At 43.5% G+C, this 11215-nt stretch overlaps 1 long non-coding RNA gene across 1 annotated transcript; it reads left to right on the top strand.

The window, feature by feature from the left end:
• Positions 1 to 929: 929 nt before the first annotated feature.
• On the top strand, positions 930 to 9388 carry LOC138921716 (uncharacterized). Its single transcript, XR_011434541.1, has 3 exons — positions 930 to 4332; positions 5223 to 5648; positions 8161 to 9388. It is a non-coding gene; the product is annotated as an uncharacterized lncRNA (long non-coding RNA).
• Positions 9389 to 11215: the final 1827 nt, after the last annotated feature.

The raw sequence follows: 11215 nt of genomic DNA, 5'->3' as shown, positions 1-11215 counted from the left end.
GGCCCACTTCTGAACTTCCTTAGCTGTTAGGTATGTCCCTTAGTTGGATGTTATGTTGTATGGCAATCCATGCCTATGGATCAGGCATTCCATAAACCCCCAGATAGTGGTTCTGGCTGGGACACAGTGGGCAGGAAAGGCAAATCCAAGACCAGAATAAGTATCTACCCACATGAGGATGAACCACAGGCCCTTTCAGGCCGATATCCTTTAGGAACAGTGCTATATCAAGGGCGGCTCTTTTGCTGACATTCAGAGGCAGCAGTAGTAGATTGGCCTTGGTAAGTGAGAGTCCAAGCTGATGGACCCATACATAGCCTCCATCTCCACTATCTCAGCCATTCTGTCTGCGTGTCTGTTGTGCCAGTTCTGCAGTGAATAATGATAGCTGAAATCACTGGCCAAGTCATTTTGTCTAATTGATTGTTCAGGGCCTCTTCTATGGGTAGATGCTTCTGGGTGGACATTAAAATGTACTACAAAATTCTTCATGTTTTTTGCCCACTTTCATTTGTACATCAACATTCCTCTACCTCTGACCTCCTCAGCCACTGCCCAGGCCCTGCGTATATTCTCCCCCGCAGCCACTTTTCCTTCTACACCAAGTGGGTGGCCAGCTAGACAGCCCTGTCCACTGTGAAGATTTTCCCTCCACTGAGTTTCTAGGCCAACCCGGAATGTGACTGTTATCTATTTTTAGGTTGCTCCCACACATCAAGCCAACCCATATGTAAACCAAGTTTGGGATTTTCCCCTTCTTTCAGCTGCATACAGGATCCTGTCTACAGCTGTAGGTGCAGCCAAGGAGGAGGGGCACTGATTCAACTGTGACAGGTGGTGACATGAGGGTTTGGGCTACCTGCTCATGCAGCTTACTCATACCCTCTAGTCCAGCTCAGACTCAATCTAGGATGTACTGTTTCTATTTTATGATGGACTGCAGCTATTCTCTTTGTGGCTCTCAGGCTTGACAGGACTCAGCTCATAATAGATAGTTCCAAATGTAGTCCCCCATGTTCCCCATCTGGGTCCCCCATGGTCAAATGTCCCATCTCCACCAGGCCCCAGTAATATGCCAAAAGCTGACTCTCAAAGGGCATATCAATCTCTGAGTATGAGGCATGGTCCTGCTCAAAAACCCAGGACCTGCATTGTGATTCTCCCACTGGTGTTTGCCATAAGCTCTATGGTATGTCTTTTCCCACTACTTGACACCTCCAGCCCCACAGGATGGATCTGCCACGTTGTATGGCCCAAGTGGCATGGCAATTACACCACCGCCTGGACTTGCTGAATCACCGTTTCCTTCTCTTGGTCCCACACAAAGCCAACTGTCTTCAGTGTCCCCCAGGATATGAGTCAGAGCAATATTCTTAGATGTGGAATGTGTTGCTTGCGGAACTCAAAGAGGCCAACTGGTGCTGGATTTTCTTCTTTGTTGTAAGGGATACAAGATATGCAATTTGTTTTTTTATTTTGGAGGCCCCTGACCACTGGACTCCTAAAAAATTCTCTGAAATGGCCAATCCTTGACTCTTCACAGGGCTTCTTACCACCCACTGTAGTGCGTGTGCCTTACCCGGGCCTCCAGCATGCTAGTCACCTCTTGCTCGTCCCGACCAAACAACAGGATGTCATTAATGTAATGGTGTAATCCAGATGGTATATTCTCCTTGGACTATATTATGACAGAGAGCAGAAGAGTTAATATAGGTCTGAGGCAAAACTGTAAATGAATTTTGTTGTCTACCCCACAGGAATGCAACTGTTTCTGATCTTCCTTTCTAACTGGAATGAAAAAGACTGCATTCACCAAATCACTGTCTACATGCCATGTACCTGCAGCTTGGTTAGCCTGCTCTAGCAATGATACCATATTCACTACAGTAGCTGCGATCAAGGTTGCTAGTTGGTATAAGCCTGTGATAGTCTACGGTCATTCTCCAGGATCCAACCAGCTTTTGTAGGGCTGAGATTGACAAATTAAATGCTAAACCCTTAAGGTTTTTAATGGTGACACTAATCATCTCCTCCTCCCACCAGAATAGGGTATTGGGTTTTTTCACACTCTTTGATTGGGTGTGTGTGTCGGGGGTTGGAGGTGAGGGGTCCAGAGTAACTCGAGCATTTCAGAGGTTGCATTTGGCCTTCCCCGCTATGGTAGTTTTGTACAACACACACCAGGACCTGAGGTGGAGGTTATTCCAACTGCCAAGTATATCAATTCCAATTGTGTGTTTTGGGCCTGGGGAAATGACCACTGAGTGAATCTGAAGATACAGCGGACCCACCATGAGCTGAACATTAGCCAGGACTCTGTTTATTGCCTGGCCCTCATAGGCCTTCACTCTTAACAGGGTATGTAAGGACAACTTGAATCTCTAGGTATCAATGTCATGTCAATCTTGGCTCTAATGGTGCTCAGAATGTCTGGTTATTCCTCTTTCCCCAGTGTACAATCACCCAAATAAATCAGGTCTCTTAGAGAAGGACTTGGGGAATCATCACAATGGTCGTAATATTGTAGGTTCCCTCCTTCTAGGGACCACCTCTTCAGTCAACGGGTTTCTGATTTTAAAATTGGCCCAGGTCTGAAACTGAAAAAAGGACCTTGAATTTTTACATGGGTGGCTGTCCTCCATCTATTATACCTTGATTCTGCCTTATTTTTAATTATAGCTGTTAAGCAGCACCCTTTTTGATCCATGTCTATTTTTCCTCTAGAGACGCCATGCTCTACTAACTGTTTCCCTGAGGGTCAAGCTCATTTGGCTGTCTGTCCAATTTTGCTGGTTTTTACAGTAATTGTGGCCTCCTGGCTTCTGGGGGTTACCTGCTGCCACCTGGCCTCTATTACTCAGGGCCCTTCATCTCCATGGAGGTTAATGAGCTCAGCTCTGTGACCGTCTCTCCTACCTGTCCTGACCTGCAGAGGAGAGCAACCACTGAACTTTTTCATTCACTCGCAATGCCCTTGGCAAGTGATGTTGTCCTCTGGGCCCTCTCAGGGAACGTAATCCTCTAGTGGATTGTCTTCTGGCCTTATATATCCATTCTAGGTTGCCCATTTCCTCTTTATGACTTCTGCTACCATTTTCCTGAGTAACTTAGGCATTTTCCACTTTGCTTGGTGTTGGCCGTTATTTTTTCCAGGCTTCTAAGAGCCACCCCAGCAAGCAGCTCAGTTTTTTCCATCCCCTGGGGTTCTCAATAGGATATTAAATCTCGTGTTCTGTGAAAGTGCCCCCAAATCAACACATTCTTGCTTCTCCAGCCTCACATTCCAGCCCCTTTGATCAAAAACCCCTAAATTACAATCCCAGACATGCCCCCCTGGCTCCTGCCAGTACCTGCTGTCTATTTTTTTACAATTCCTTAGGTGTAGTCTCTTTTCTCCCTCATCTGGTCAAGCACATCTCCAGCAAGATTTAAATCTATGCTGAGATTTAACTAGTAGCAGTCTGGCAGCCAGGAGAGGAGGTGAGAGCAGCTCCTTAGGGGAGCACCTGGTGCCTTGTAGGGGAGAGGTTTCTGCAGCATATTCTAGCACAGTGAAAGTGCTGGATCATGCTAGGGGAGGATGGGCTAACTCTGCAAGCCCAGGTGATCCAGGGGGGTTATAGCGTTAACATCCTCAATATTTATCCAGATGTCCCTGTCCCATGTTACAGGGTCCCAGATTGTCTTAGTCTACTTGGACTGCCATAAAAAAATACCAGACTGCATGGCTCAAACAACAGAAATTTATTTTCTCACAGCTCTAGAGGCTGCGAAGTCCAAGATCAAAGTGCCAGCCAATTTGGTGTCTGGTAAGAGCTCTCTTCCTGGCTTGCAGATGGCTGCCTTCTTGCTATGTTCTCACATGGCAGAGCGAGGGAGAGGGTGATCTCTTCCTCTTCTTATAAGTTCACAGTCCTATCAGATTAGGGTCCCACCCTTACGATCTCATTTAACCTTTAATCGCCTCCTAAAGCTTATCTCCAAACACGGTCACAGTGGGGATTGAGGCATCAACATACGAATTTGGGGGGAACACAATACAGTCCATAGCACAGCTTTTCCCATGGCTCTATCCTTTGCATAATAGACTTGTCTTAGCTGAGCATTCAAACATCTCTGGAGTTCTGTGACTCACAATGAGGTCATCAGCCTGCTACTCAAGTGTCTCTGCCTTTCCACTGTGAGTGGTAAGGGCTTCTTTGTGAATTACTACCAAGGCATTCGGCTCTTGCACTTAGCCATTATCTACTTGTTAATAGCCCTCAGTGTCTCATTATCCTTTTGCAGGGCATGAGTGCAACTTTGCAGTAACCAGTCAACTCCATTGCTTTGGTAAGCATTGTTCCCCCTATATTTTTCAAATTCCTCCATCATCACACCTGCCACAGCATTCCCTTCCGCCATGACATTTCCCAGGTCACTGCCAGTGAAATCATTAGCAATTGAGCACCACATTGTGCCAGAGACTATCCATGCCCCACCTCCAAACCAAGATGGTTTCCTCTTTCATATGCTGAGTGGTGGGTGATCCACTCGCACATCCCCATCTTGCCTTCTGTTTTCTCAGACCACTCTCAATACCACTTGTGTTAGTACAGGTCCCTTGAGAAGCAAACACCAAGAAGAGATTAAGCGTGCAAGGATTTTATTAGGAGAAATGCCTATGGGAGAGCAAATGGAGAGGAAGTCCAAAAGACTGGAGAGCCATTTAAGACCATGAGCCAAGTCTGACCCCCGAAGTGAAAGTGAGAGGGAGGGAGGCAGGGAGGTTGGATGGAAGCATCCTAGACTGTCATGAAGTCTAACAAAGTTTGGCAAGGCCCTCATGGAGTGCTAGAGCCAAAGTCAACTGTCAGAGAAGCCCTAGTATCCTTGCACACACAGTTATTGGCCAGTAGCTCCCAGTGGGGAGCATGGACTCAATACAAATCCTGCTATGGATTTCAGAACGAAGCAGTGGGGGCCCTTGGTCGATTACAAACCATGTAGTTAGAGGTCTACAAGGTGCAGTCACCGCTCTACAGTGCTCCAGGCCTTCTCTGTCTCTGGCTGGGCAGAAGGAAAAAAATGTTACATTCAACAAAAAAATAAGCACAGAATGTTTTTTAATCCTTGAGTATTGATATAAATATCCACCTTTGCCAAAAGATCATGGAAATAAACTTCCTTATCACTGCATTGTCTCCGCCATATTGGCAGGTATTCATTATTTTCTCCTACAGGTCAAATATAATACTGCCTTTGATGGCAGTCAATGAGGCTAAGGATGCTGAAGGCCATCTTTACATTTTGTTCCACATCTCTTCGATAATTGTCTTCTGGGAAGCTCACCGCCAAGAAGTATTCATAATGATTTGCCATTGCTGTGGTATCATTTTGATAAGGTTCATGATGCTGGGCTAATCTCTATGCCTGAAAGTTAATGGTCAATGAAGGTGCATGCCCACGCCACCTCTGGATGGAAGGGAGCGAGCAGATGGGATTCTGTTCCTTTACACAGAAGGGAGAAACTCAAGTCCATGGTGTCAGAGCAGCCACTGTGCTGGGATGAGCTATTGCAGCTCTTGGTGCCTCCAACTGCCAAAGGCGTGCCACAGGTCCAGTTACAAGTCAGTCTTGTGCCAATGGCTTCTTTCATCTGCATTCAGGTTTGTTTCTTTTGTTTTATATCCCATCCCAGATCCTCCTGACACTAGTCAAATTCAATTTCCAGTCATCAAAGGCAGAGCCTTAGAAGCTTCTTCTGGCCTAAACTCATATAAAATAAGAGTAGCAAAACCTCTAGATTGTCAATTCAGCATTTATTGAGCTCCTGGTGCATACCAAGCATACTGTTAAGTCCTGGGATACAGAGACAATAAGAGACGGGCCCTACTTTCTGAAAGTTCTCGATCAGCTCTTTCACGCTCCTCACACTCTTGACTGCATTTGGAGTGCCAGGGTCTAAATTATTCACAGAGGATAAAATGGTCTATTTTGGGGTAATTCCTATCACACTTCATGGTGACTGCTTCCATTTTTAAAATAGCCTCAAGTGTGACTATTAATCAGGATACCATTAAAAATAATATCTGTCAGGATGACATTCATTTCTATTCCATAAATAATGTCACCAGCTTTGAATTCCTGAACAGCGGGACATTTACAAAGTTACAGAAGAACTCTAGGTAATGAGCTTCAGGAGGACAGGGCGTGTCTTTTGCTTTTCTAACACAGAACACCTGGGACAGTGCCTGACAAGTAATAGGAGCTCAGCAAACAACTGTTGAATTAATTTTAAAATTCCTACATCTTGCAATGTGACCCTGTTGTGAAATTATGTGGTGCTCCTTTGTGATGTCAAGCGCCAAGATTAGAAAAGCTTCCAAAAAGTCTTAATGTGTCTTAGAGACCCATCATTGCTTTCTAAAAGTATATTTATGTCTTTATCCTCTTACATCTCTTAGATGAATGCATTTCATACGTTCATTACTCAAAGTGTGAAAGGTACATAGTTCCATTGGTTTTAAATCTACTTCTATTAAAGGTCAAGAGCTGACCCCTTTTGAATTGGATAAAAATCAATGTCAATGTTGCTTTGTCCATTTCTACTTCTCTCTAGCACTAACTTTCTAGGCTTATTTAATTTTTTTAAATTAGACTTTGAGATAATTATGGGTTCACATGCCGTGGTAAGAAATCGTACAGAGAGATCCCATGTACCCTTCACCCTGTCTTCTGCCACTGGTAGCATTTTCCGTAACTATAGTACAATATTACAACTGGGAAACTGGCATTGATACAATCCATTGACCTTATTACAACAGTTTTACATACACTCCAGTGCGTGTGTGTGTTTAGTTCTATGCAGTTTCATCACGTGTATCGATTCATGTACTCACTACCACAGTCAAGCTTCAGAACAGTTGCATTGCCACAAAGACCCCTCATGCTACTCTTTTATAGCCACAGTTCCCTCCCTTCCCCACCCCTACCCCCTGGAACCACTCATCTGTTCTCCGTCTCTACAATTTTGTTTATAGAATGTTATATAAATCAAGCCAAACAGTACGTAAACTGTTGAAACGTGAGATCCACCCAAGTAGCTGCACGTATCAATAGTCTGCTTCCTTTTATTGCTGAATAGAATGCCGTAGTATGGATGTGGCACACTTTAACCATTCACCTGCTGAAGGACATTTAGGCAGTTTCCAATTTGGAAATCTATTTGACTTTATAAAAGTAAAAAATTAGGCATATAAGCCATCAGTTTTACCATATTCAAAAGCCCAAATACTTTGTTTCCTTTCTCATCCCCATCCTGGCCTGTTCTCTTTTTTTTTTTTTTTAATGCCTGTGAGAGGAGGCACTAGCTTTCTTATTTTGTTTAGATTGGCACCTGAGCTAACAACTGTTGCCAATCTTTTTTTTTTCTGCTTCTTCTCCCCAAAGCCCCTCAGTACATAGTTGTATATTCTAGTTGTGGTCCTTCTGGTTGTGCTGTGTGGGACATGGCCTCAGCATGGCTTGTCGAGCGGTGCCACGTCCACATCCAGGATCCAAACCAGCAAGGCCCTGGGCTGCGGAAGCAGAGTGCACAAACTTAAACACTCAGCCGTGGGGCCAGCCCCCTTTTAACCATTTAAAGTGACTTTCTTGAGTCCTAGCATATTTTCCTGAGGTTTATCAACAAAATTCCACATAGAATTCAGACACAAAAACACGATACTTTCATATGATAGCACGACAGTGTTTTCCCTTATGTTTTTAATACGTTTCTTTATTGGGCCCAACACAGTGAACTCTTTTGGCTACGTGAAGCTGATGGGCTTGGAGAGCAGTCTAGTATTATGTGTAGACATGTGTTTAGCCCAAGAAGCTATAAGTATAGTTTGGATTATTATTTTTTCTCAACATTCCATCTTTCACTTACCCGTGCTAAAACTCATCTGCTACTTTTCTAAAGCTCAGAGTCTGGAAAGAGCTTCTTCCATCTTATAACTAAGTTTGTGTTCTCACTGCGTGATAAGTCCTCTGCTGTCTGAAAATATGGAGACTGCACCATGCGAGCCCTCTCCCTACTCTTGTATATAGGTCCAGGGCTGCAGGCCAGCTTTTCTTGATTTCTTGTCACTGTGTCTCTTGCTAATGAGAATCTTATCTCTGCTTTCTGTTCATCAGAAGGAAGGGATTCATTTGACTTTCCAAGACCCTGAACCAGCTTTCTGAGCTCTAGGAAACCAGCACCATTCCTGTCACAGGCTGAAGAAGAAAGAGACCAATAAGCTACACCAGTGGTTCCCAGATCTGTCTGCACATCTTACCCAGATCTCACCTCCAGTGCATTAAATCCAAGGAAAACCCAGAGCATGAGCGTTTTCTAAAAGTTTATAGTAAACCCACACATTGGAATACTATACAACCATTAAAAAAGACTGAGGAAGTTGTTTACAGACTGATAAGGAAAAATCTCCAAGACAGAGTGTTGTATGAATGAAACTGGTATAAATTAGCATGCGACCATTTGTGTAGGGGATGATAATATGTATGTGTCTTATCTCATGCATGCATAAAATATCTCTGGAAGGATGGATAAGACTCGAGGGGCAGTGGTTGCCTCTGAGGGAGTTCTGGGTGGCTGGAGGATTGGGATCCTCCAGAGAGGAGAGGGCAACTTTTCACTGTGTACCTTTTAAAATCTGTTGAATATTAAACAGATAAATAGATTGCCTATGTCAAAAATCAAATTAAAATTAACAAAATTAAAATAAAAGGGAAGTGATGCCGTTGCACAGCCAGGATTGAGAACCACTGTGAAACATGGCCGTGAGCTGATGGTGAAAACCACACGTCCAATGACAAGTTTCCTGGACTATTTATTTATTTATTTGTTTACTTTGGAAAAGGTTGAAATTCCCTTTTGGGCGCCACATACACTTACCTTTTTAAAAATTGAGGTATAATATAAATAGAGAAAAGTGCACAGTAAGTATACATCTTAGTGAATTTACGTATGCGTACGCCTGCGTCTGGATCCAAGTGCAGAGCATTTCTAGCGCTCCGGAAGGCTCTGCCTGGCTCCTCTCAATCAGTAACCGCCCTCCGCAGGTAACCACTATTCTGACTCCTATTGCTCCTTCTTGAACATCATACAAACAGAATGCAGTATGTGTTCTTTTGTATCTGGCTTCTTTTATTCAACCTTATGCCTATGAGATTAATCCATGTTGTCACATATGGCAGTGGTTTGGGGGCTTTTTATTGTCTTGTTTGTTGAAGGGAGGGGAGGGTGCTAAGTAGTCTCACATTGTATGAATATACCACAATTTACTTATCCATTCTTCTGTTGACAGAAATTTTGGTTATTTGCAGTTTGGGCTGTTATAATAAAGGTATATGGATATTTTTTCAGCTGTCTCAGACATAGGCACTCATTTCTCTTGGGTACTCTTGCATCTTCTTAACAGCAGTCTTCAATTGTGTGATTAATTGTTCAATGTTTATTTTCTCTGAAGGACTATAAGTTCTATGAAGGTAGTGCAAGATCTCTGACTGTTCACTGGGACATCCCCTGGCTAAAAAGGCAAATTCCCTATTGCCTTTCACCCTTGCTGTATTCTAGCCTGGAATAAGAACCTAGCATCTGGGGCCTGCCCCAGTGGCCTAGTGGTTAAATTCGGCACACACCACTTCAGTGGCCTGGGTTTGGTTCCCAGGCACGGACCTACACCACTCATCTGTTAGTGGCCATGCTGTGGTGGCAGCTCATATAAAAAGGGAAAAAAGAGATGTTAGCTCAGGGAAAAACAGATGTTAGCTCAGGGAAAATTTTCCTCAGCAAAAGAAAGAAAAAAAGAACCTGATGTCTGGAGATACGGCAGCCATCTTCTGATAATGAGAACAAAAGCAAAAGAAAGGCAGGGCAGGCAGCTATGAGGTATCTAGATCTTTGATAATATTGTAGAACCATGGAGTTAATCTTGGACTGCCTACCTTCAGACTGGTCTGCAGAAAGAGAAAGAAATAGAAATAGCTGCAGAGAGTAGAGCAGACATGAGGGACGATGAAGATCTAATTTTGAGTCTAAGTTTGAGTCTCAAGTCCCAGTTCATTCCTGAGACCTGGCAGCATCCTGCCCTCACATCTCGCAATGCACGTGGCGTCTTCTAGTAAATCCTTCTCTCTTTGCTTGAGCAAGCACCAGTGGATTTCTGTAGCTTCAACCAAAGTTCTCTCCTAAATCAGTACTTCAGGTCTGTATTATCACTAATCTTTATAATTTTGTCACTAACTCATCAAGAAAAGGTTAAAAATATGCTTGATAATCTCTAATTTGTAACAAGTAGGAGAGTTATCACAGTGTGGTAGCAATAACATGGGCTTAGGAGTGGGACAAAATTGGATTCAAATCCCCATTCTGGCACTCACCCAACGTGTGATTTTAGCCAAGTTACATAAGTTCTCTGAGCTTATGTTTTTCTTACTGACTAAATGGTGATAATACCTATTTGCAGGGATGTTAAGGGCTGAATGCAACAATGCATGTAAAGAGCTGGCAGATAATTAGTATTCAATAATGATAGGAATTTTTTGGAAAAAGGTGGAGGAGTAAGTGTTATATAGTAGAAAGATTTACCTTGAAAGTGATTTCTCTATTAACAAGATTCTCTCTTTTTTTGAGAGACAGAGAATTACCTTATTTCCTAACAATGCCAGATGGTAGACCACCAATGCACACTGCTCCGGACTTGGAGTATTGCAAACATTATTTTTGAGCGTCAATAAGCCATCAGAAAAATTATATGCTAGCTAAATGATACCTTCAAAGTAAGATTTCTAAAATTTGCAGGCACTGTGTAAAGAGATTGGCAGCCCAGGGCTGCTCCCAGCTTCACTTGCCAGAGCCTGGGGACAAATCGGGTGTCTCGAAACACCAGATGACTTTACAGACCGCACGCCTCCTGTATTCCTCTAAGTCCCAGAGGCTTTGTGCAATCTCTGGACTAGAAAACCACATCCACAGGTCTGCTCTTCATCATGGACAATCACAGCTTTAAATACAAGACAGCACTTTACAATCAAACAAATCCAGATGGACAGCTCTCCCAAAGCCAAATCTATACCCAGGACACAGATTTCTAGAGGAAAATGCAGCCAAGGCAGACACAAAAACAACCCAGGGAACAAAAAGTCCCAGTCACTATAAAGTCATCGATCATTCTGCTGCTCAGAATTG

Source organism: Equus caballus, chromosome 2 (assembly GCF_041296265.1).
Source record: "Equus caballus isolate H_3958 breed thoroughbred chromosome 2, TB-T2T, whole genome shotgun sequence".
In the NCBI taxonomy this organism is placed as follows: Eukaryota; Metazoa; Chordata; class Mammalia; order Perissodactyla; family Equidae; genus Equus; species Equus caballus.
This window is presented reverse-complemented; position numbering and strand designations above follow the sequence as displayed.